Raw genomic sequence first — 23994 nt, forward strand, 5'->3', positions numbered from 1 at the left:
AAGAATCAGGAAAAGGCCAAAGGAAATCAGGAAAATAGGTAATTTATTACATTTCTTATTGTTCTGAGTTTTGTTTTCAAGAGGATTGTGTTCATTGTAGTTACATAAATTAGTGTTTTCTCTACTGTACACAGCATTGTTAACCTTTTTGATCTGTATGATCTGTATGATCTGACATACAGTGTAAATTCTAATTCTAATATCAATATGTATGCAGACGACCACCAGTTCCATGCTGCAGGCAGTAATGTTACTGAGGTGCATGATAAGTTAATAGCAAGTGCCGAATTAGCCTCCAGATGGTATAGATCGAATTTCTTAAAAGGGAACTATGACAAGTATCAGACAATGACACTTGGGAATAAAAATAATGATATGGATAGTATTATAATTGATGACAATGAAGTTAAATCTACCAAGTGTTTAAAACTTCTTGGGGTATATATAGACAATAGGCTTCAATTTGATGAACACATTGCTAACATTTGTAAGAGGAGTAGCCAGCGTGTTGGAGTCCTGATGAGGCTCAGGAATATGATACCAACAGACACCAAGCTGAAGTTGTTTAAGGCAGCCATTCTTCCGTATTTAACATACAGCCATCTTGTCTGGCATTTTTGTAGGGCGAGTGATACTAGAAAATTGGAACGTATTCAAGAAAGGGCACTTAGGGCAGTTTACTGTGATAAGGGGAGTAGTTATGATAAATTATTAGACATGGCTAACCTAAGTACACTGCAGAACAGAAGACTACAGGATATAGCCATTCTTATGTATAAGGTAAAGAACAATTTATCTCCTAATTGCATATGTAGCCTTTTTCAAATTCCACAACTTAGGTACACACTGCGTAATAATGATTTTGGTTTACCTAGATTTAATACTGTCACTTTTGGAAAACATTCGCTTAGATATATGGGACCCAAAATATGGGCAATTGTACCAAGAAATGTAAGAGAACTGACATCCATATCATCTTTTAAATGTAACATACGTAGAATAGACCTTGTTTCTAAATTGACTGATAGTAAATGTGAAAACTGCCTTTTATGTAAGACTTAGGTTAGATTTTAAATTGTACATATATATTGTTTTATTTTTAAATTTCTCAAATTTTTAGGTAGTATTTAGTGTCCCCAGTTAGTGGTTGTATAACTGCTATTTTAGATTTGACACATAAATAAAGGTTGTTGTTGTTGTTGTTGTTTTTCAATTCACGCTCATTTTGACACATTGCATTTTCCCTATAATTTCAGCAAAACCAAGAGGCCCATGAGATGTTGTCCACTACGGGGATGTACCTGGGTTGGACGACGCTTTGATTACCACCTACCAAAAGTACACAATATCGGCAAAGATTCTGAAAAGTACTTGTCACTAGTACACAAAAGATGCTGAGTTTTAATTTTATGTTAATTTCTGTTGTTTTTTTTTTGTACTATCAAGCTTCTACAAGTGGTCTTCGTTACAAAGTATGAAATGCATGTAACGTATTGTAATATATAGGTAATAAATTAAAAGTACTTTATACTACATTTTCTATTCATTTGTAGTCACACACCACTTGGGTTGACCACTGAAAATTATCAACAAATGAACAAAAAAACTTCTAGGCTAATCATTATCTATAGTTTGATAATAGTAACAATTTAAGAACTACGACTAGGATTCTCTGTTTCTCAGCTGGCTATCATTGAAAATTGGCTTTCTGACAGGTTCGTGGAAAAAGTATATTAAATTAAAGTTTATGTTTAAAAAATAATTTGGGTGAAGTCATTAGTATAGCATAGTCTATATATGATAATGAATGATAATGATTTCAATGATTTGAGTGGAAAATGAATTCATGAGCTTTGAGTTTTGATATTTTACACTGTTGGATGGACTGTGTAGTTTATTAGGCCCCTAAGTATGCTGAGATGGAAAAACCATGTGCTTTTGATAGCGGCGGCCATGTTACGTTGACAATAAAACTAGTTGAGTTAAATCTGATACTTTATTGCTCTTGGGATCATTACAGACTGTTCATTTTTTGTTTCATGGATCTTTAAGTTTTGTCCAAATAGCAATTCAAAGATGTGTTCATATGTGGCACTAAAAACTTCTCAATGTTCTTCATGTGATTTATGATTTAATGCCTTTATAGTCTTCAGTGCCCACACTGAAAAGTACATAAATATAGTTAAATTTTAAATAATAGTGCTACTTCTTAAGGCAGCATATATTGCATTGTTAAATACTTTAGGTATATTAAAATACTGATCATCTGAAATTTCTATCCTCTGCAAAAAATATAATGGCCCATAGGGTCCATTTTTGATCAAGTTGGCAATAGGAACATAATCCTGATGATTGTTAAGTAATTTGTAGTTGGAATGGCCTTGTAAGTCAAGCTAATACCCTTTTAGCTTGTAAGTAAATGATGCTTTAACTAGTTTTGACGGATTCTGGATACTGTAGAAAAGCCAGAATTTCTCATCTTCAGACTCAGTAACCACTGGAACAGTAAGCCCTTGTACTTCTGTAGAGTGTAGAATATTAGCACCAACAGCAAGCCATGCATCATCTTCAAAATAAAAACTAATTCATTTAATCTTAATCTCTCTTCCTGGTCAAGTCTCAACTCCACAACCTCCACGTCTTGTTCTTTAATCTTGTCAGACAGTCTAACTACCCTTTCTGCACACTGTCTGTCCACTATCCTGGACAGAAGACTGACTACTGTTCCAGGCTGAGTTAGAGAGGGAATACCATTCCTGTTGCTTTGCAGGTTTATATCTGCATTATCGGTAATCACAACTTTAATTTAGCTTTTTTTCTCCATTATGGCCTGGAGTTGCTTAGTGCCATGATGGAAGGGTTTCTTAAAGAAAATGCCATCTGGGAGACTTTCTACTGTAAAACCCCCACGTAGATACGGCACTCTGCTGCCTGGTTTCTTTATTGCTTCACCTAAGGTGCAAAAGAAAGAGAAACATTGATTGGTAATGATAATAGCACTGAGTGGAGTACAATTTAGGAAGTAATTGGGGAAGTAACGAGCCTGATTATACCCCTGAAATGTATGACAGTAAGTCTTATTGACCATTTTCACATGTCCCATCATACACTTTCCTTGCTAAAATGTGAGACACAAGGTAGGAATAAGTAATTCCATTTCATTGGCTAGTGCCATTTTCCACTGGATTTTCATTGGCTGTATATTACTGTCAGATTTCACCTGTCCAATTACAAGCAGCTGTAATGATTATCACACAGGCCAAATTGGACAGTTTGCTTATCACAGTATTCAGATTAAGGATCAAATAATCGCTGTTCAGAATCAATCAGGTTTGAGGATTTTGTTATAGACATCATCATCATCTTTGTTGTTAATGCCTCCTGGTTAGTTCAATTGCTTTAAGAGCGCCGGATGGTGTTGGGCGGGTTCGAGCCCCAGTCGGATCAATACTCATGGCCTTAAAATACCTGAGGAGAATTTGCTACCTTTCTATAATGTCAAGAAATGGATAGATATTCTAGTCTTCTTGGATAAGGAGGAACAGACTGTAGGCCCCATCTCCTGCAGAGCTAGAGGTAGGAAATGTTAATTTCCCATGCACGAGACTACTGTGTGATGGAGGTCCTCGACTGGGGTGGGATGTGTGGGGGGAAAGGTGAGGTCGTTGCATGGACTGAAGCGGCTGGCAGAGGCTCCTGATAATGCTGACGTCCGATCTCAACCTTAATAGCATTGTAAACCTTAGCAATTCAGCCCATTCTGTTATTAAGGTATATATCGAATAAGCCATTCACAACCAATCAGCTAATAATAATGATGATCACGATGATGATGACGATGATGGTGATGATGATGATGATGATGACAACAATTACATGTTAATATCTGTACTATAAAGTAAATAATATGTATATTCTTAAACTTACTGTATTTGGAATTGAATAGCTGTTGTACATCTTTGTGTGTGTACCTCTCATTGGTGCAAGCTAAAGAAATAAAGAGAGAGGTACTATGTAGTTTCAGGTTTATTTTGATAACATATTCACCTTACGTACGATGCACGATCCTCACAGTAGAGAACGCTATTTATGCAATAGCGAAAATCAGACTTGAAAAAAAAATCAGGCCTGTACGGGATTCGAACCACTGACCTCTGCGACACTAGTGCAGCGCTCTACCAATTGAGCTAACAAAAGCCAACTGGGAACAGGCCGTTAAGTAGATTCTTAATAAACCCGTGATGATAAATCAGATATGATGAATATATTCATCTGCTTTTCCTTTGAACTCATCTTTTTCTGCAGATGTCATGTCATGCCATTTCTTGGAAGCTTCTTTGTTTTGAGGCAAAGACAATTTCTTGCGCTCATCTAGCAAAATAAAATGAAAATTTTCATTTCCACTGAATATCAATTGAATTAGTTAGATTATTATAATGTCACTGCATGATTTTCGGTTTCCTCAGCAATCAAAGATCTAACTAAAATTGAAAATAAATTAATCAACCACTATATTATGGTGTCAAAGGTTAAAAGAAGCTGAGGATGAAAACCCTTTTGGGTTGCAATATAGAGCTCTGTCGGACCCCCACCCTTGCAAGTACCCTTCCTGGGGTTTAGACACATTTAACAAAACCACTGTCCATTATTGATTTAAATCTGGTATCCTCGGACCAAAATGAAAATAAAATTAATATCCAGCAGACAAAGTTAGGAGAAAGCTACAACATTTATTTCTTAGAAATAATTGACTAATAGAGGTTTATTAATGATACCCATAGACATACAGGCACCTTTTGTTGTGTTATTTATCGGCGAGCGTAAAAGATCGAACGACGCCATTCACTCAAGAACTTCAAGTGCCTTTTTACTGCCCGTCACGTGACTCGGTACAAAGTACAAACTATAACAATTTTGACAACACAACATCTCCCCCTTTAAAAACTACGGGGAGAAGCCAAAACTACTAAACATGAAGGTAATAAAGTTTGATTTAACTTATAACATGAACTGTGTAAACTTAGAGATCGGACTGTTCAATTCATAAATTTATCCCGCACAGTCACAAGTCCAATCTTCTGGGGGCACTGACTACTCGCCCAGATCTAGTTGTGGTTGCACCAGCTGCACAAGCAGCTGCCGGAACATCCAACTTGATCGCCTCTGGAATTTGCTTGCTCGAATCAGGAAAGCTAGGACCTTGCTTGCTCAAATCAGGACTGCTAGGGTACAGCGGAGTAAGGTCCTTCCGGTTCCTTCTGATAGTTCCTCTGGGGCTGCTAACAATGTATGAACGAGGTGTCTCAGCCTCTTGAGTCACGGTCGCTGGGACTTTCATGTCTCGAATCCAAACCTCGGTTCCCACAGGAATCTTCTTTTGATCTCTTGCGCCATGATGAGAATGAAAGTAAGCCTTTTGCTCTTGCTTTCGAACTTCCTCTCTATCTCGGACTATAGACAAATCAGGCCAACCGGGTTTCAGCTCCACCGCAGCAAGTGGAACTCTGGATCTTATCTTTCGACCAAACAGAAGCTCAGCTGGACTGTAACCATTCTCTAATGGTGTTGAGCGATATGCAAGCAACGCCTTAGCAGGATCATCCTCCTTCTTCAGGACATACTTTGCGGTCTGCACCGCCCGTTCAGCCATCCCATTTGATTGGGGGTACTTTGGACTGCTCGTCACACTTGCAAATCCCCATTCCTTTGCAAATTTAATGAATTCAGCTGAACTATACTGAGGACCATTGTCAGATCTGACAGAGTCTGGAATTCCATGTCTCGCAAACATAGATTTCAGCGCCTGAATGACATCTTGCGAAGTCTGGGATGATGAAAGCAAGGCCACCTCAATGTATCGGCTGAAGTAATCCACGACCAGCAAATAGGTGCGGCCCTTTAGCTGAAGCAAATCTGTTCCGATGATCTGCCATGGCCTGTTTGGAACCACTGAAGGAATAAGGGGTTCTGCTCGGGAAGATCGGTGTTCTGCGCATTTGCGGCATCCCTGAACCATATCCTCAATCTGCCTACTAAGGCCTGGCCACCACACAGACATCTTGGCACGGCTGCGACATTTTGTGATGCCCTGATGGCCTTCATGCAAGCGATCAAGAATCTCTATCCTCATGCAGGACGGTATGATGACTCTGGAAGCCTTCAGAAGTAATCCACGAACTAAGGTAATTTCTCCTCTCTCACTCCAGTACCCTTTTAGTGCCTCCGGAACTCTATCTTTTTCTGGCCAGCCAAGTTGGCAGTAGGCTGTAAGTTGTCGGCATACTTCATCCTCCTCTTGTCGTTCCCTTATCTCTTCCAGACGTCTGTCGCTGGCTGGAATTTCACTCAAAACACTGTGCGCATACAGGGCTATTTCTTCTTCTTGCGAGCCTGACTGCTGCTCCTGGTTTATCGGAGCTCTTGAGAGAGCATCTGCTGTTGTCAAACTCTTGCCTGGAACGTGTGAGATGGAATACTGGAATCTGAGCAGCCTCATTCGTAAACGCTGAGTTCTTGGTGGCATTTCATTTAAGTTCTTTGACCCCAGGAGAGGAACTAATGGTTTGTGGTCCGTTTCAATATGAAATGGCTTACCGATGAGGTAGTCCGATAACCTTTCGCATGCCCATGTCACTGCTAGAGCCTCCTTTTCTACTTGGGCGTACCTCTGTTCTGTTGGCGTCAATGCCCTGGATATGAATGCAACGGGTTTCCAACCGCCATCCTCTTGGGCTTGGGTGAGAACCGCTCCAAGACCAAACGAGGAAGCGTCCGATGATACCCTTGTCTCTTTGGCTGGATCATAGAGGGCTAGTGTTGGCGTAGAGACTAGGGCCTTCTTTACGGCATTGAATGCTTCCCGCTGAGCCCCAGTCCAGAGCCATGCATTGTTCTTACTCAGAAGATCCCTCAGTGGCTTTGTCATGTCCGCCAGGTTAGGAATGTACTTCCCTACTTGATTGACCATGCCCAGGAACCGCCTTAATTGTGCAATGTCAGTTGGTTCCCCCATCTGTGCGACAGCTTCCACTTTAGTGGGGTCGATTTGCACTCCATCTTTGCCGATCACGTGCCCCAGAAATTCCACTTCATCTGTTGAGAACTTGCACTTCTCCAGGTTAAGGGTAACATTAGCATCTGCTAACCGCTCCAGTACTGCAATCAACCTCTTATCATGCTGCTCTTGGGTCTCTCCAAATACTAAGATGTCATCAACTTGACACTCCACCCCATCGAGACCTTCTAGGATCCTCTGCATCGCTTTCTGGAAGTGTTCGGGTGCTGAAGAAATACCGAAGGGTAGTCTTGTGAAACAGTACCTTCCCCATGGTGTGATAAAAGTGGTAAACAGCTTTGAATTCTCACCTAACTTCCTCTGCCAAAATCCACTATTTGCATCCAGCTTAGACATAATCTTTGCGCCAGACAGTTTGGCTAGAGTTTGTTCAGTTGTTGGCATTTGGTGGACCTCTCTCTGAACAGCCTTATTTAACTGGACAAAGTCACCACAAATTCTGACACTGCCATTCCTTTTGGGTACAACAACAATCGGGGAACACCACTGGGTAGGTTGATCGACCTGTTCTATCACTCCCATTTGCTCCATTCGCTCAAGCTCCTTCTTCACTTGAGGTAGTAAAGGTATAGGAATACGCCTTGGGGTACACAGATTACATGGAGTGACTGATTCATCCAGCTTGATCTCGTAAACACCATCCATGCATCCTAACCCCTGAAACAAGCTGGGGAATCTCTTCTCATAGTTGCTGTCCTTTGAGTCAACACCAGAGATTCTAGCAATTGTCCCGAGCCGGCTACACGCGCTTCTTCCCAACAAGGACTGTTCAAGGCCAGGAACCACATAAATTTCGTCAGCACAGCATTGCAGGTTATGCGTAAGGGATGCTGTAAATTTACCTTTGCAAAACAGTGGTACTTTGCATGGGCCATACAATTTCTTATCAGGTGGAAGGAGCTTTTCCTGAATTGACAAAAGACCAAAAGTCTTTTCTGATATGACAGAAACATCAGCCCCACTATCAAGCTTGAAACTAACTGGGCAACAATTTACCAGGATTTCAGCTTTCCACGGATGTGCCTGCATGCTGTCAACACCGATCTCTCCAAGAAACACACTGGTATCTGGATCCTCAGAAAACTGATCCTCGGTTACAACTTCTTCAACCTGTTGGGACATGCATACTCGGGTATAATGACCTTTCTTGGAACATTTATGACAAACAGAATTAAGTGCAGGGCAATTCCCTCTGGTGTGATTTGCAGATAATCCACATCGTAAACAGCCACTGGGGTTTGACTTATCTCTAGCGCCAACGACACCTCCACGTTTCTTTGGTGGAAACTTCTGCAACTTTGCTCTGAATTTGGCTCCAATCTCATCGATTTCGGTGGATGTCGACCGCTGACCACTCCTAATGACTTCTTGTTGTTTCTTGACTGACTCGCTTTCCCTGGCCATTTTCACAGCTTTTTCAAGAGTCAAAGTCGATTCCAACTGCATCTTTTCACTTAGTGTAGCATCTTTAACTCCCACCACAATACGATCCCGAATCATCTCTTCTTTCAGGGCGCCAAAATTGCAATGCTCGACCAAGCAATGAAGCGATGTGATGAATTCCTCGGCGGTTTCGTCAGCCTGGGTTCGCTGGTTGAATTTCGCTCGTTCGTAAATGACATTTCTCCTGACTAGGAAATACTGGTCGAACTTTTCCTTTACTTTGTCGTATTTTAGCCGGTCTCCCTCATCGCCAAACACAAATGTAGTCATAACATCGTCGGCGGCATCGCCCATCGCGTATAGCAACGTGTTTACTTGAATTTCTTCGCTTTTTCTGTGTAGATCACACGCCATCCGATATCGACCGAACCGACGAATCCATTTTTCCCACTCGTCTGGCTTTTTGAAATCGAACATTTCGGGTGCAGTAATCTTGTTAGCCATGATTCCTCCAGAACAGTAGTACGCTTACTTCCCGGGTTTCTTCTGCTGTCGCGGCGAATAATTTCTCTTTTGTCAATATTTAGCTCCGCTCGAGTAACCTCAAAGAACTCTCCTGTATTTTCCTCTAAGGGCCTCGACTATCCAGTTATTCTTCTCGTCAAGGGACTCAAAATCCCATTCCTGACACCATGTTGTGTTATTTATCGGCGAGCGTAAAAGATCCGAACGACGCCATTCACTCAAGAACTTCAAGTGCCTTTTTACTGCCCGTCACGTGACTCGGTACAAAGTACAAACTATAACAATTTTGACAACACAACACCTTTGGACTTAGAGGGGGGACTGTGACCTCCATGCCTGAAAAAATTACACAATTTCCTAATCCGTTAGCATTAAACTGATGTAGAACTGCCTTAAAATTTATTCTACTGTTGCCTGAATTCTAAGCAATTTGCCTGACAAATGTTTAGATTTTTTTTAAACTGGGGGGGGATTTACAAACCCATCCCCCAGGATTGTAATGCCTCTAATGTTACCCTATATTTTAGCAATGGTCTATAATAGTTACAATGCATGTAAATAATTTGTTCTTAGTGTTTGAAAACATTATCAGGCCTCTCACCTGACTTGAAATACTCTGAACAGAACATGTTGTAGGAGTGTGAGCCACGCGAACCCGTTGGAATCTTAATTGGCTTTGGAGCTGCTCGTACTCCAGAACTTATCTTTTCCTTTTGTCTAGCATTTCCAATCCATTTCTATATAAATGTATCAAATTAAAATAAAGTATTTCAAAATGCCTTAAGCTACAATAGCAACCCTTCCCTTTTCGCTCTCTTTCCCTTGCCGGCCCAATAGAGGCCCAGCCAGGGTAGATTCCTACAAGGGACATTGCCCAAAACGTAGCAATAGCATATATATGAAAGTCTGAAAAAATTAAGATCTTGTTCACCAAAAATTCAGACAACAACAACAAGGTGGAGAAATATAGACAAAATAATGACACCATAGGTTTTTAAATTCAGACAAGCAACACAGGGAACCCCATGGCAGGACCTGACCCTATTAATACCCATGCAAGCTGAACGCAGAAGCTCTGAGCTTGTATACTTTACTTGGTCAATAGATTGTATTCAATCCAGAACAGAATGATTGGCTGGCAACAAATTAATGAAGGTAGGTCTTTCTGGTATGTACACTGTTAAGGACATTAGCCAGAATGCTCATTTTTTGATTGATTATTGATTAGTTCACTAATTTCAGAATGATCTTAGCCACATAGTTACAATGCTTATCTGTTTTCCTGTATTTCTATTGGTTTTGTAATCGGACCTTTCAGCGTCACCACGCGCATATAAAAGGCAAATTTAGCGTCCCTTTAATCAGTTCTTCGCAAGTTTTGAATAGCCTTGGTAAACTTTCGCCCTTTCGCTTTCTCAACCTCTGGCACAAGCGGGACCGATATGTGAGTACCTTTATAACTTTGTTTTTTCCTTTCCAGTCTTTTCAGTGTTGGGCGACTTAATACAAACAAATATTGCAATGATCTGTATAGATTTAAGATTTAAAGGCCAAATTCGTGCCAATTTGCGAGTCAGTGAACGCCCATCATTTAGATAGAACAATGGGCTGTTTATCAGTCATCAAAACTCCTTTAATTTGTTTCCAAACTTTTGTTCTGTTTTACTTGTATTGTTAATCTCGTTATAGACTTTAGAGCCCAGTATTTAACAGGCGATTCTTTGATCATGTATTCCGCGGCTTTTCGTTAGATTGATAGAACTTCGTTGTATTGTTGTTTCAGTTTACGATCGATCGTTCGATAGATTGACTGTCAGAAGAATCGTTATTTTCGTCATTGATTGTGGTTCGTGGTCGATTGCCTTTAAAGAATAAAGATTCGTGCAAACAGTCAACTTTGGGTTGTCTTTTCGATCAGTAAAATAGTCCCAAACACCTTGTTAACCGCGTTTTGGAGCGACACGCCCTTGAACTTGAGAATTTAGATTTTGGTCGCCGTAAACGCTACATACATGGATGCCGAATGGATCAGTGATAAATGTAACATTCAACCACTCTAGATTGAGGATGTAACCTAAACTTCGAGCCAGGATTCGATCGTTAGCTATCAGTTACTCCTAGTATAGTTTTAACTTTTTTAGGAGTAAACCTATTAATGCATAAAGTATCAGATTACCTACTATTAACACTTTCAGGTTAGCCTACTTGGATCAATTTTACTATAGGTAGTGTCGGCCGACATGTCGACCGACATGGTGACCGACATGTCGACCGACATATCGGTCGATATGTCAGTCGACAGTCGGTCGATAGTCGGTCGATAGTCGGTTGATAGTCGGTCGATATGTCGGTCGACAGTCGGTCGATAGTCGGTCGATAGTCGGTTGATAGTCGGTCGATAGGTCCATCGATAGTCGGTCGATAGTCGGTCGATAGCCGGTCGACAAGTCGGTCGATATGTCGACCGACTGTCGACCGACAGATGGAGTGTCACGTCTCGGTGGAATATCGACGTGGGAGGGCAGGGTTGGCGTAGTGGTGAGAGCGCTCGCCTTCCACCAATGTGTCCCGGGTTCGATTCCCGGACCCGGCGTCATAAGTGGATTGAGTTTGTTGGTTCTCTTCTCTGCTCCGAGAGGTTTTTCTCCGGGTACTCCGGTTTTCCCCTCTCCTCGAAAACCAACATCATTTGAATTTATTTAATTTAGAGTTTATTTGCATTTACACACGACCCCACAAGCTGTTCAACTTTAAACATTATCGTGTCTAAATAAAGTGTTATTATTATTATTATTATTGATATTATTATTATTATTATTATCGGTCAAGTGTCGGTGGAATATCGGTCAAGTGTCAGTGGTCTATCGGCCGAGTGTCGGTAGTCTATCGGCCAAGTGTCTGAACTTTATTGGTAAGTATAGTTTGAACGTCGCTCGTGTGGTTGTGTATTGTTGCAGTGTCGGTATTAAAAATTTGATTTGAAGGCATAAATTTTCAGGTATATGATTACGATAAGAAACGACTTATGAGTGGCGTGGTGAGTTAAAAAAATTTGGGGGTGACTTATTTACTACAACATGAGCCACTCACGAATTGAAGTCCGTTAAGCAAGTAACAATAACAGGAAAGTGAAAATCCTCATAAACGCAAATTCTTGCGTCACCGTCCCACTTTAAGAAAAAGTTAGCACCTATGATAAAACTTTCCGAAGACCTTATCTCTTTATGGTTTCAATCTGTACTTTTCTCTCGCATATTTTCCCTTTATTTTTGAGACTGTAGCTTTTTCCTACTCGCCTAACGGGAGCTTTACAATAACTAATGACTAATGCGAATCGCAAGGGCGTCACTTCACGGGAATAAACTCTAGCCGAGTAACATGCTTTTTTTAGTTTTTAGTTCACACATGTCTATGGTACATCCGGAACTGGCTGAATTGCATCTCTTCAAATAGCAAAAATTCTGAGACAGTTAATATTAAAGCAATAAAACTCTATTCTGACAAGAAAGATAACCAACAAAAATTTTCTCAACAAAGATTATTTAAATTATTTTGTGTCCAAGAAGCTTGTTAAACAACACACTCAGATAGATTTACTCCGGTGGGGGGGTATGGAACCAAGCCTACTTTGAGGGTGGGGGATGGTAGCAGAAAGAGACGACCTTTTTTTGCTGTGTGTTGGGTCCCGTACGAATACAATGGTTTTGACTGATTCCCTTAAAGGGGATACTGTTCAGCAATGTCATCAAGCAGCCTTCGAAAGCATCCATTTGGGTGAGGCTCACCATACCACCTTCGCCACATGAATTCCTGTAGGTATTCAAAGAGAAAGTCAGGGTTTGTGTTTCCCTTCATTTTCTTAAACTTTTCCTTTGCCGTACACCAGTTGCTTTCAGCATTCTGTGTATGGACTCCGGTTACTGGATCAACAAAATGTAGCGAGTGATTCACCGCCCCGTGTTGTAAACCGAGTCTTCTCTGGAGTTGCCGATAAGCCGCCCACTGGACCGAGTGCACTATGGAGCCAGATTGAACCTTCCGTTGAATAATACGCAAAAGAGTCGCCGCATTGCGTCGCCTTACGAGCTGTAGGTATGGTCGGGCTGGAGCATACTATGTGTCAAACAACCCCAGTACCCATCTCTCTCTTCGAGGCCGACGCCCCCTGTGAAACTGCAAAGGAATAACAAGTACAGCTGCATGAATTAAAACATTATGAAAAGAATCATTGGAAATACGGTACATTAAAGATGGGAGGGGGCGGAGGTGATACGACGCGCTCCCAAAAATCTTTAGCATCAGTTTAAATGCCTTAGTTTGGTTCTGTAATGAGAGGATGGAAACAGCTGAGGTCAGCTAGTGCGTACATTTCACAGTTTCCTACACTCTGAGAAACGTTCCAGTCGTGAGTTCATGTACTGTAGGTACTCGCAACGCTTGCGTTCTCTTAGAAACTACCACCGTTGTACAGTGGAATGCAGATTTCTCGAATACTCAATTTTCCGAAAATCCCCTTCATGGAAACAAAATTCGTTTCCCTTGCCGTTACTTCGCTGCAATTTTACTCCCGCTTTCTCGAAGCTCCCCATTTTTCGAACAAATTGCAATTTCCGTTTATGATTCGAAATTCGGTATTCCATTGTACGTTTTTTAGTTCCTACCCTTTCCTGACAAATGATTTCAGCCAGATGTCAACAGAAAAAGTTAAACATAATTATGTCAACATAATTTGTTGGAGTTTACTTTAAAAATGCAGATACCATTTTTCGCCGAAGGACACCCTCTTGGGTCCGAACCCACCTAACTCATGACTACTCGAAGCCCTGTACTTCCTATTTTCTTACCTTGGACTTGTGATTAAACTTTGATTCGTCGATCTGCACAATCACACCTGGTCCGCCTAACTGTGGGATCGGGTGACGCAACAATGCTTCCCATGCAACTTGCCGACACTTTCGTGCGAACTTGACTAAAACTTTCTGTGAGGCCGTTCCTTCAATTTCCATCATTCGTAACAAACTCTTGTGGGCCCATTTCTAGAGAAATTGCAACTGCCGTGCGATTGAAATTTTGCTTCCAGAGAAATACGAATGTACTCTCACTGACGTAGACCGTCGATAACGGTGACATCTTCTGTTGAAAAGTTACGTTTAAGCTATATAGGTATGTCCCGTTCCAAGGGTATAGATTTTGGCCATTTCGGTCTGAAATAGGGTGTTGTTTTTTAATTTGAAAACCTTCTCAAGAGTTTACGAAAACCGTTTACAAACCGTTATCGCAAATCCCGGGGTCCACTCCAACCGGTCTGAAATAGTGGAAAGCTATCGAATTTGAGCTCAGGTCGGCAGGGAAAATCTGTAGTTAGATTAATTAAAATTGGAATTGAAATTACTTACCAAATGTATCCCTTCCCATTGCGCCACTCATAATAGTACCCTTCAGCGTATAGTTACAAAATCGCTAGCTACGCACCTGATGCTTTCAGGGTCTTTCTGTGATGCATGCTGCTCTTGATTCAACCCTGCCGTTTAGTTTCTCTCAAGCTAAGCGCACTGCACTTTTTCGAAAACAAAAATACGCGCTAAAAACATGGCAAATTTAAGCGTATCAGGAATTTTTAAACGACAATTACAAATTCTATCGTGGACTAATAGTTTGGCCAAATGCTAAAGAAACCATTTTATTCGATCCTCAAACCGTACATGCAACTTAAAATGCAATATTTTTTGTAGAGTCGGTTAGCACGGGCAAGAGTGAACAATTATCAGCTGCAACTGAAGTGGACACTGACGATGGGACAGACCAAATGTCTAATACTGACATTGGGGACGACGATTTCATCGAGGACGATAACTGGGAAAAGGAGACAAAAGACGATGAAAAAGGAGCAGAGTGTGCTAAAAAAAAGGACTAAAGGTTAGTTCGTGCGCATGACTGAACAATTAGTGGATCATGGCTGATTTATATACGAGTCGAATCCAATGACACTTTCCTCCCGGGTACTTGACTTGCTCTTAAATAAATTGGTCAAAATCTCCAGTGGTCGGGTCCACAATATCTTCCACACTTTCCAGACTAAGGATTACCTTAAAATCGATTTTGAAGTTTTGATCACTAATTTGCACGGCCGGGGGGGGGATACTCTCTAATACAAATGAAGGGGTTGCTCGTGGGAAAGTTTGAATTTACCCCTAAAGGAGACCAGTCTGGGCGTGGCTCTAGGTTTATGGACCCTAAAAGACACCAATTTTTAGCTGTAGGTATCTTGATTTCCTTTTTCATCGGCTTACACAACCAAAACCGAATGACAGCGGGTTTCTTTATTGAAATTTGTTCGCAAGCAACCTCAAAAGATAGCTTGACAGCCAGAAATGTGAGATTTTACTCCTGAAAAACGTAAGCGAGACGACAATCCCTGATTTTACCCCTAGGCAAGACGACGATCATCCCCGTCATTTTCCCCGGGTTTGCACGATTACGATCATTCGTAGCCTTCTGTCTAGCCTGCATACCGGAAAAGAAAGGGGAGCGAGAGAGGGAATATCCCTCGCGTTTCGCGCGCGTCCCACGCGCTCAATTGCGCCGTCAATAAGACCTGTTGACCAAACATGACCTTATCCCTGGGAATCGATATTTTCCTGCGTAGTCAAAACCCATTGTGGTGTCAGGGAATCACCATATCACATTATAAACATTCAAATATTATTTCACAAACAAAAAAGGCTACATTCACCGATGACTGAACTTAAACTACTCCATTTTTTTTTTCAGAATTACCGATGTCAGGATCAATTCTGGAAGGCATTCATCGAAGATATAAAGGCGTCCTCACAATTTTACAAAACCATCACTGTTCCTTAACAGAAGCTATGCGACGCTTTGGAATCGCACGAAAAAGTGTGCACTCAAGATCGTGGACCCCAAGAGATATGAAAGAATTCTGGCCGGCAACTGAGCGTGAGATGACAGGGAAAATATCCGCCAAGAGTATTGAACGTCGTTGCAGGGTTACTTTGAGAAAACTCAAAACTCACGTAAATGAATTGAAGGAGGAAAAGCAGCTCCTTCCTTTCTATCCAAATGACGGATTTTACTCCTAATCATTTTCAGAATAGGGGGCAATTTTCGCGAGGTTCTGGCGAAGTGTTTTTTAGCTAGGATTATTTTCTTTGACGTTCTGTAGAAAGCAAAAGGTTATTTCAAAATGTAGTGGGTAATTTTAACAAACGGTAGATCAGACATGTAACTGCAGGATTTAGACAGAGCCTCATCTTCTTGACTTCATTTTCATTGTCATTATATTTCAGTTGCCTTACCGGCTGCGTGAGTAAAGATAATATTAGATTTGTGATAATAACGATTAATGATTTTTAATGAATTTTTTAAACATGAATACTGAATTGCTTCATTAAAGTTATTGTTTATTGAAATACAATGAAGCTGTTCATAGAGAACTGATCCTCCGTGGAGGGTTTCACCACGTCCACGTAAACACGGCCCGAGCGATATGTTAGATTTTAACATACCTCTGCTAGGAAAGCAGTACAGTTGAAGAGGATTCATGCCTAAATTATAATACTTCATTCTGGTGGCTACGTTTCGCTTGATTTGGTGGTTTCGTTTCGATTGTTTCGGTGGTTTCGTTTCAGTTGCTCCAGTCGTTTTGGCTGTCAGTCGGTGGTTTCGTTTCCCTTGTTTCGGTGGCTTTGTTTTGGACGTTTCGTTTCGGTCGTTTCGTTTTGGCAGTTTCGGTCGTTTTGGTTGTTTCAGTCGTACATACATACATACATACATCCTTTATTTGGTAAAGCAGGTTGAGGAAATGGCAGCTAATGCTGATGTGAACCTGCTATCTACTAATAAACAGCTAAAAATATATACGTCTCCTAGTATGAATAATCATACGTATCAATAATACATTATATATACGGGGTAGGATAAGTAAGTAAATATATATATATATATATATATATATATATATCAGTATCAGTCAAATTAACTCAAACAATGCATTTAAAGGAAAATAAATACAAAGATAAAATTTACATTAAAAAATTTTAGATAAATAATTATTGTAATAATAATAATAAGATAACAACATGGCAAACTAGATATCAGTAGTACTTAAATTCGTCACTGATATTGTTGGTAGCAGTGGAGTTTGAGCCGAAATTAATTTGGTCAATGCATTTATAGAATTTCTTAATACTAGCCTTAAAAGAAGAGTAACTAGGCTTAGACTTTAACTGACTAGGTAGGCAATTCCAGACAATACTAGCGCGATGAGTGAAAGAATTGTGCAGGGCTTTGGATTTAGGACATTTAAGAGCAAATCTTAAGTTATCTCTTAAATTGTATGAGGTCTGGTGCTTTGTAAATAAACTGTTTATGTTATCAGGAGCTAGGTTGTGAAAGGCCTGGTATGCAATACAGGCAAGTCTTCTCTTAGACATGTAATGTATAGATGTCCATTTTGCTATGCTAAGAACTTCATGTTTTGGGATATTTATGCTGATCTTGTGAATCAGTCTGGCAGCACGGATGTGCGAATCCTCGAGGTCGGCCAACAAGTTGGAAGATCCCCACAAAGATATACAATAAGTTACGCTTGGCAGAATACCTTTGAAGTAAATAGAATCCAGAGTGGATCGGTTGAAGGTCCTCATCTGTTTAAGCTTAGAAATCTTTGCATTGAAGTTTGAGTTCACCATTTTAATATGAGGAGACCAATTAAGCTTGTTGTCAAGTTTGACTCCTAAGCAAGATGAGCTGAAAACACAGTTGATTGGCTTATCGTCTATCGTGATTTGTCTAATTGGGCCGATGAATGGTATTTTTGAGATAAACATGACTTCAGACTTGGCTGGATGGATGAACATGGAGTTTAATTTAGACCAGGTAAATAGTTGATGCAAGAGAATTTGAATTTGGGTTGAAATAGAGTCAATAGAGTTTCCAATGATGTAGGCAGTGGAGTCATCGGCAAACATTTCTATCTTTGAGTCAACAGACAAAGGTAGGTCATTTGTAAAGATGCTGAAAAGTCTTGGGCCCAATAAGGAGCCTTGGGGTATGCCAGAAGTTACTCTCATTTTCTCAGAATTTGTACCATTAATAGTCACAAACTGGTGGCGGTTATTCAAGTAATTAAGATAGACCAGAGGCTTGAAGTTTATCAGGTAAAATTTGATGAGACACACAGTCAAATGCCTTTTGGAAGTCGATAAAGATTACACCAACTGATTTTCCTTCATCTAAGGCAAGCCTCCATTTTTCTGTCATGCTAAGAAGCAGCAACTCAGAGGACCTACCCTTCCTGAAGCCCCATTGGGAGGTAGTAACTAGTTTATGTTGGTTCAGAAAAGAGTCGAGTTGAAAGCAGGCAATACTTTCCAATAACTTACTTGGTATATTTAGAAGTGAAATTGGACGATAATTTCCACAATCCTGAGTATTACCTTTTTTGTGGATACAGTGGACTTGTGCTGTCTTCCATTGCGATGGGAAATTGCAATCATCAAAACTCTTCTTTGCAATGTTAAGAAAGTTATCAATGAAGGCATCACCCAGCATTTGTAGTTCTTTGCCAGAGATTTTGTCAGGGCCACAGGCTTTACCCACTTTAATGTGATGCTTGAAACAATAAGACAGGAGTTCTCTATTAGCGGAAAATGACTGTAAGGTAGGGGTAATTCTGTAGATGCGATTGGCTGGTTGAGTGGAAATGTCTCGAGGTGACAAACTGTTAGTATTTGGCAGAGTTGAACATATATTGGTAAAATAGGAGTTGAATTCATTTGCTTTTGAAAAATTATCAGTTAGAAGTAAACCAGATTGGGATTTCACTGGGCCAATGGTAGAGCACTTGTTGACACCTTGAAAGGATCTGACTAAGCTCCAGAATTCTCCACTGGATTTGGCATTGGTAAGTTTGTTGTTCCAGTAAGAAATTTCAGCTGACCTTAACAATTTAGTGCAATAATTTCTTTGTTTCTTGTAAGCAAACCATTCAAGAGATCCTCTTGGTGTTTTTTGGGCTTTAAGAAGAAGATTGTATCTCTTGTTTAGCTCTTTTCTCAGAGGCGAAGACATCCAGGGCAGACTATTAGATCTAACTTTAGCCTTTCTAAGAGGAATATGTTCGTTAATGATGAACTTGTAAAGGGCTTCCCATGCCCAAACACAATCGTCGATATCATCAAAGATATCACAGATAAACCATGGGGCAGAAGCAAATTCATGCTGTAGGGCTTTGATGTCAACTCTTTTAAAATCCCGGACTAGCTTTAATTTAGGTTTCATAGAAATCCTTCTCAAGTTAACAGAAGCATAAACCAGGTGGTGATCAGATATTCCTGGATTGCAAGCACTATGACCAGAAATCTTGGAGGGAACAGAGGTAATAATCAAGTCAATCAGAGAAGATGAATCGCCGGTGATTCTGGTGGGAACATCAATAACATTCTTTAAGTTGAATTTACAAAGAAGGTTTGTAAATTTTCTTTTCAAGGAAGCATCACACGAGGACGATAAATTAACATTGAAGTCGCCTAATAGGATGATGTTGGAACGTTTCCGCCATAAATTTTCCATTACCACGGGAAACTCATTGAAGAAAGACGAACAGTCAGGAGGTCTGTAGATTGAACCGATCAACAGTCGCTGAGAATGAAAAGATAAATCGATCCAAGTAGCTTCCAAGCACGAATTAGAGGACAAATCACTTGAATAATAAGCATTTAGGACTTCAGAAAAATAAATCAAAGATCCTCCGCCTTTCCGACCATCCGACCTGTCACGTCTAGCGATTTTATAGCCAGGAATACAAATATTTTCATCCTTAGTTTTGCATCGAAGATGAGTTTCGGAGATGGCCAAAACGTCCAGTTTTAAGGCGAGTAATAGTACCTTGACATCATGAATCTTGCTCAGAAGACCATTTACATTCAAGTGGCCTATTTTAAGGCCTTTGAAAGACGACAGTTCTCCATGTAGAATTGGGTAGAGTCAATCGGAGATATCTTTAGACTTTGCGGACTGAGACCTGGTAAGCGGGCCAGGATTTAATGAGATGTCGCCAGAAATAAATAGTCGAATCTGTTGGAAGCAGCTAGTAGAATTCGCATAGTATTGCAGCCTTGACGAGAAGAAGCCTTTTGCATGTGGAGAGGAAACAAGATGGCGGCCACAAGACCAAGGGCAATCGAACACATTATTTAACGAATCTTTTCCGGTGGCTGTCGAAATAGCTGTATAGAAGCTAGAATCATCATAGTAATGCTGTATCAAAGTTCCATCTGAACTCCAGAGATGATAAAACGCTAAAACTATAAAAATGTTAGACGAGCTAAAAAGCACAAGTCCAAGTGTCATGCTGTCACGCAGTCCTTTTGTTCGTTTCGTTGTTTTTAGTTTTAGTCTATGCCCCGAAAAACAGCAGAAGTTCTATCAGACAGACAGACAGACATCTATATTTATACAGGATAGCCCCTTCAGTGTAGTAAACACTGGTATCAACGGGGGTCCTGTTACCCACCCAACCCACCCCAGGGGAGGACATCCATCACACAGTAATCTCGTGCGTGGGAAATTAACGTCTCCTGCCCCTAACCCTGCAGGAGACGGGACCTCCATTTATTCGTCCCTATCCGAGAAGACTAGAATATCTAACCATTTCTTGATGTTAAAGAAAGGAAGCATATTCTTCTCAGTTAATTTTTAAGACCCTGAGTGTTGGTCCGGCCGGTATTGAACTCTCGACCTCCCGCACAGCAGTCCGGCGCTCTCCCAATTGAGCTAACCAGGCGGCGGTTTTATCCTGTTAAGATTTTCTTAAAACACGTCCGCATACGGTCGACAATAGGTAAAATGCCATTGAAGCATCACTTAAGTGTCAGTGAGGTATCGGTGAAGCATCGGCCAAGTGTCGACCGAGTATCTGCCAATTGTCGGCCAAGTGTCGGCCAAGTGTCGGTCAAATAAAGACCGACTGTCGACCGACTATCGGCCGACATATATCGGTCGATGTATCGAGCAACATGTCGGTCGACAGGCGACCGACTGTCGACCAACTAACCAGAGCTAACCAGGCGACGGTTTTATCCTGTTAAGATTTTCTTAAAACACGTCCGCATACGGTCGACAATAGGTAAAATGCCATTGAAGCATCACTTAAGTGTCAGTGAGGTATCGGTGAAGCATCGGCCAAGTGTCGACCGAGTATCGGCCAATTGTCGGCCAAGTGTCGGCCAAGTGTCGGTCAAATAAAGACCGACTGTCGACCGACTATCGGCCGACATATATCGGTCGATGTATCGAGCAACATGTCGGTCGACAGGCGACCGACTGTCGACCAACTGTTGACCGCCATGGCGACCGACATGTCGGTCGCCATGTCGGTCGACATGTCGGCGGACACTACCTATAGTAAAATTGATCCGCCTATACTTTTCAGCTCCAATTAGCCAAACTTGTGCTCCGGTTAGCCTCAGAGCACTCAGGTCAGCCTAACTAGCTCTTCTGTTAGCCTACAGGGCACTAGAGTTAGCCTACGTTTAACTAAGGTTGCTTACGTTAGCTCTCAGTAGGGTAACACAAAATAATTTTTCTTTATAATTTATAAAAACGGATGAGTAAACGCCTATCTTCTTTTACCGGTATATTCTTGATCATTGATGATACTGCAGACTGCAAGCGTATTTTCGAGCATAAAATGGCACAAAACAATTATTTAAAAAAAAAGGGGGAGCTTCCTTTAATTAACGAGGCAAATAATTACCACAAGGACTCATTATGAATAGTACAATCGTACAGTGAACCTCCTTGACCTTGGTATATGACGGGCAAAATTTTGTTTAAGAATCAATCCTTTAAAAGATAAGTTGGTGCAGTACACAGAGTAAGGGAAGTATAATTCTGAAGGACAATAAACCGCTACATCATTTACATATGTCGGTGCGCTTTGAAGAAAATAGCAGTCACCACAATGATCGCTATTATTATTCAACGATACGTATGATGGACGATCCTCGCAGTAGATAGCGCTATTTGAGCAATAGCGAAATTCAGACCTGAAAAAAATCAGGCCTGTACGGGACTCGAACCACTGACCTCTGCGATACTAGTGCAGCGCTCTAACCAATTGAGCTAACAAGCCAACTGAGAGCAGGCCGTTAAGTTGATTCGTAATGAACCCGCTTGTTAGCTCAATTGGTTAGAGCGCTGCACTAGTATCGCAGAGGTCAGTGGTTCGAGTCCCGTACAGGCCTGATTTTTTTCAGGTCTGAATTTCGCTATTGCTCAAATAGCGCTATCTACTGCGAGGATCGTCCATCATACGTATCAAATACCGCAGTTCAAAATATATGATTTTCATATATTTATTCTATCTCATTTATCACTTTCACGGGTTCATTACGAATCAACTTAACGGCCTGCTCTCAGTTGGCTTGTTAGCTCAATTGATTAGAGCGCTGCACTAGTATCGCAGAGGTCAGTGGTTCGAGTCCCGTACAGGCCTGATTTTTTTCAGGTCTGAATTTCGCTATTGCTCAAATAGCGCTATCTACTGCGAGGATCGTCCATCATACGTATCAAATACCGCAGTTCAAAATATATGATTTTCATATATTTATTCTATCTCATTATTCAACGAGATGCAAATAAGTGGCGGGGTATTCCGCATGCATGAAACATGGTAGTGTTTCAGTCCAACTAATAAATATCTTACCTTTATTTGATCAATAGTCAGCCCAGTTTCCTCGGCTGCCAAACCAATCCTTTCCGTATTATCAGAACTGCATGTTTTCATGCCGCCGTCGAAATATTCTTGTAGTTTTGACCTTTGTACATCGCTTATTTTATTATATATTCTTTTGCGAGTTCTACTTGTATCCTTGTCAGTCATAGTGACGAAGAAGCACCAAAAGTACACGACAAAGCTGATAATACCTGAACGTCCAAACCAAGAAGAGCTAGCGAATTCGTAACTATTCGGTAAAGGATTTCCCCTTACACATTCGAAGTGAAGGGATTTGATTGGTCAAAATGTTTATACGTATTTAATGAGCTACTGGGAAGACTTAGATGATCATTTGAGACGGCTTGAACCCACTGATCTAAATTTAGATTATATGGGTGTTAGCCATTTAGATTTTGTAAGTAGGGTGTTTACAGGGCTCAGACTGTAGGCTGTAGGACTACCTGCTCTTACTGACATGAATTTGATACAATGAAATATATGAAGTTCATATATTTTGAACTGCGGTATTAGATACGTATGATGCACGATCCTCGCAGTAGATAGCGCTATTTACGCTATAGCGAAAATCAGACCTGAAAAAAATCAGGCCTGTACGGGATTCGAACCACTGACCTCTACGATACTAGTGCAGCGCTCTACCAATTGAGCTAACAAGCCAACTGGGAGCAGGCCGTTAAGTTGATTCGCAATAAACCCGTGAAAGTGATAAATTAGATACAATGAAATATATGAAGTTCATATATTTTGAACTGCGGTATTAGATACGTATTATACACGATCCTCGCAGTAGATAGCGCTATTTACGCAATAGCGAAAATCAGACCTGAAAAAAGTCAGGCCTGTACGGGATTCGAACCACTGACCTCTGCGATACTAGTGCAGCGCTCTACCAATTGAGCTAACAAGCCGTACAGGCCTGTGCTAGCAGCCCGTACAGGCCTGATTTTTTTCAGGTCTGATTTTCGCTATTGCGTAAATAGCGCTATCTACTGCGAGGATCGTGCATCATACGTATCTAATACCGCAGTTCAAAATATATGAACTTCATATATTCCATTGTATCTAATTTATCACTTTCACGGGTTTATTACGAATCAACTTAACGACCTGCTCCCAGTTGGCTTGTTAGCTCAATTGGTAGAGCACTGCACAAGTATCGCAGAGGTCAGTGGTTCGAATCCCGTACAAGCCTGATTTTTTTCAAGTCTGATTTTCGCTATTGCGTAAATAGCGCTATCCACTGCGAGGA

The 23994-nt window shown here is 40.9% G+C and overlaps 2 pseudogenes across 1 annotated transcript; both read right to left on the reverse strand.

The window, feature by feature from the left end:
* Positions 1-1901: 1901 nt before the first annotated feature.
* Positions 1902-23021, reverse strand: LOC148738383 (uncharacterized; annotated as a pseudogene).
* On the reverse strand, positions 12638-19983 carry LOC148738384 (uncharacterized; annotated as a pseudogene). The gene is made up of 4 exons (XR_015996334.1): positions 18442-19983; positions 17108-17603; positions 13828-14116; positions 12638-13156 (listed from the first exon to the last, which is right to left on the reverse strand). The product of XR_015996334.1 is annotated as an uncharacterized LOC148738384 (transcript).
* Positions 23022-23994: the final 973 nt, after the last annotated feature.

This window comes from Stylophora pistillata, chromosome 2 (assembly GCF_964205215.1).
Source record: "Stylophora pistillata chromosome 2, jaStyPist1.2, whole genome shotgun sequence".
NCBI classification, from domain to species: Eukaryota; Metazoa; Cnidaria; class Anthozoa; order Scleractinia; family Pocilloporidae; genus Stylophora; species Stylophora pistillata.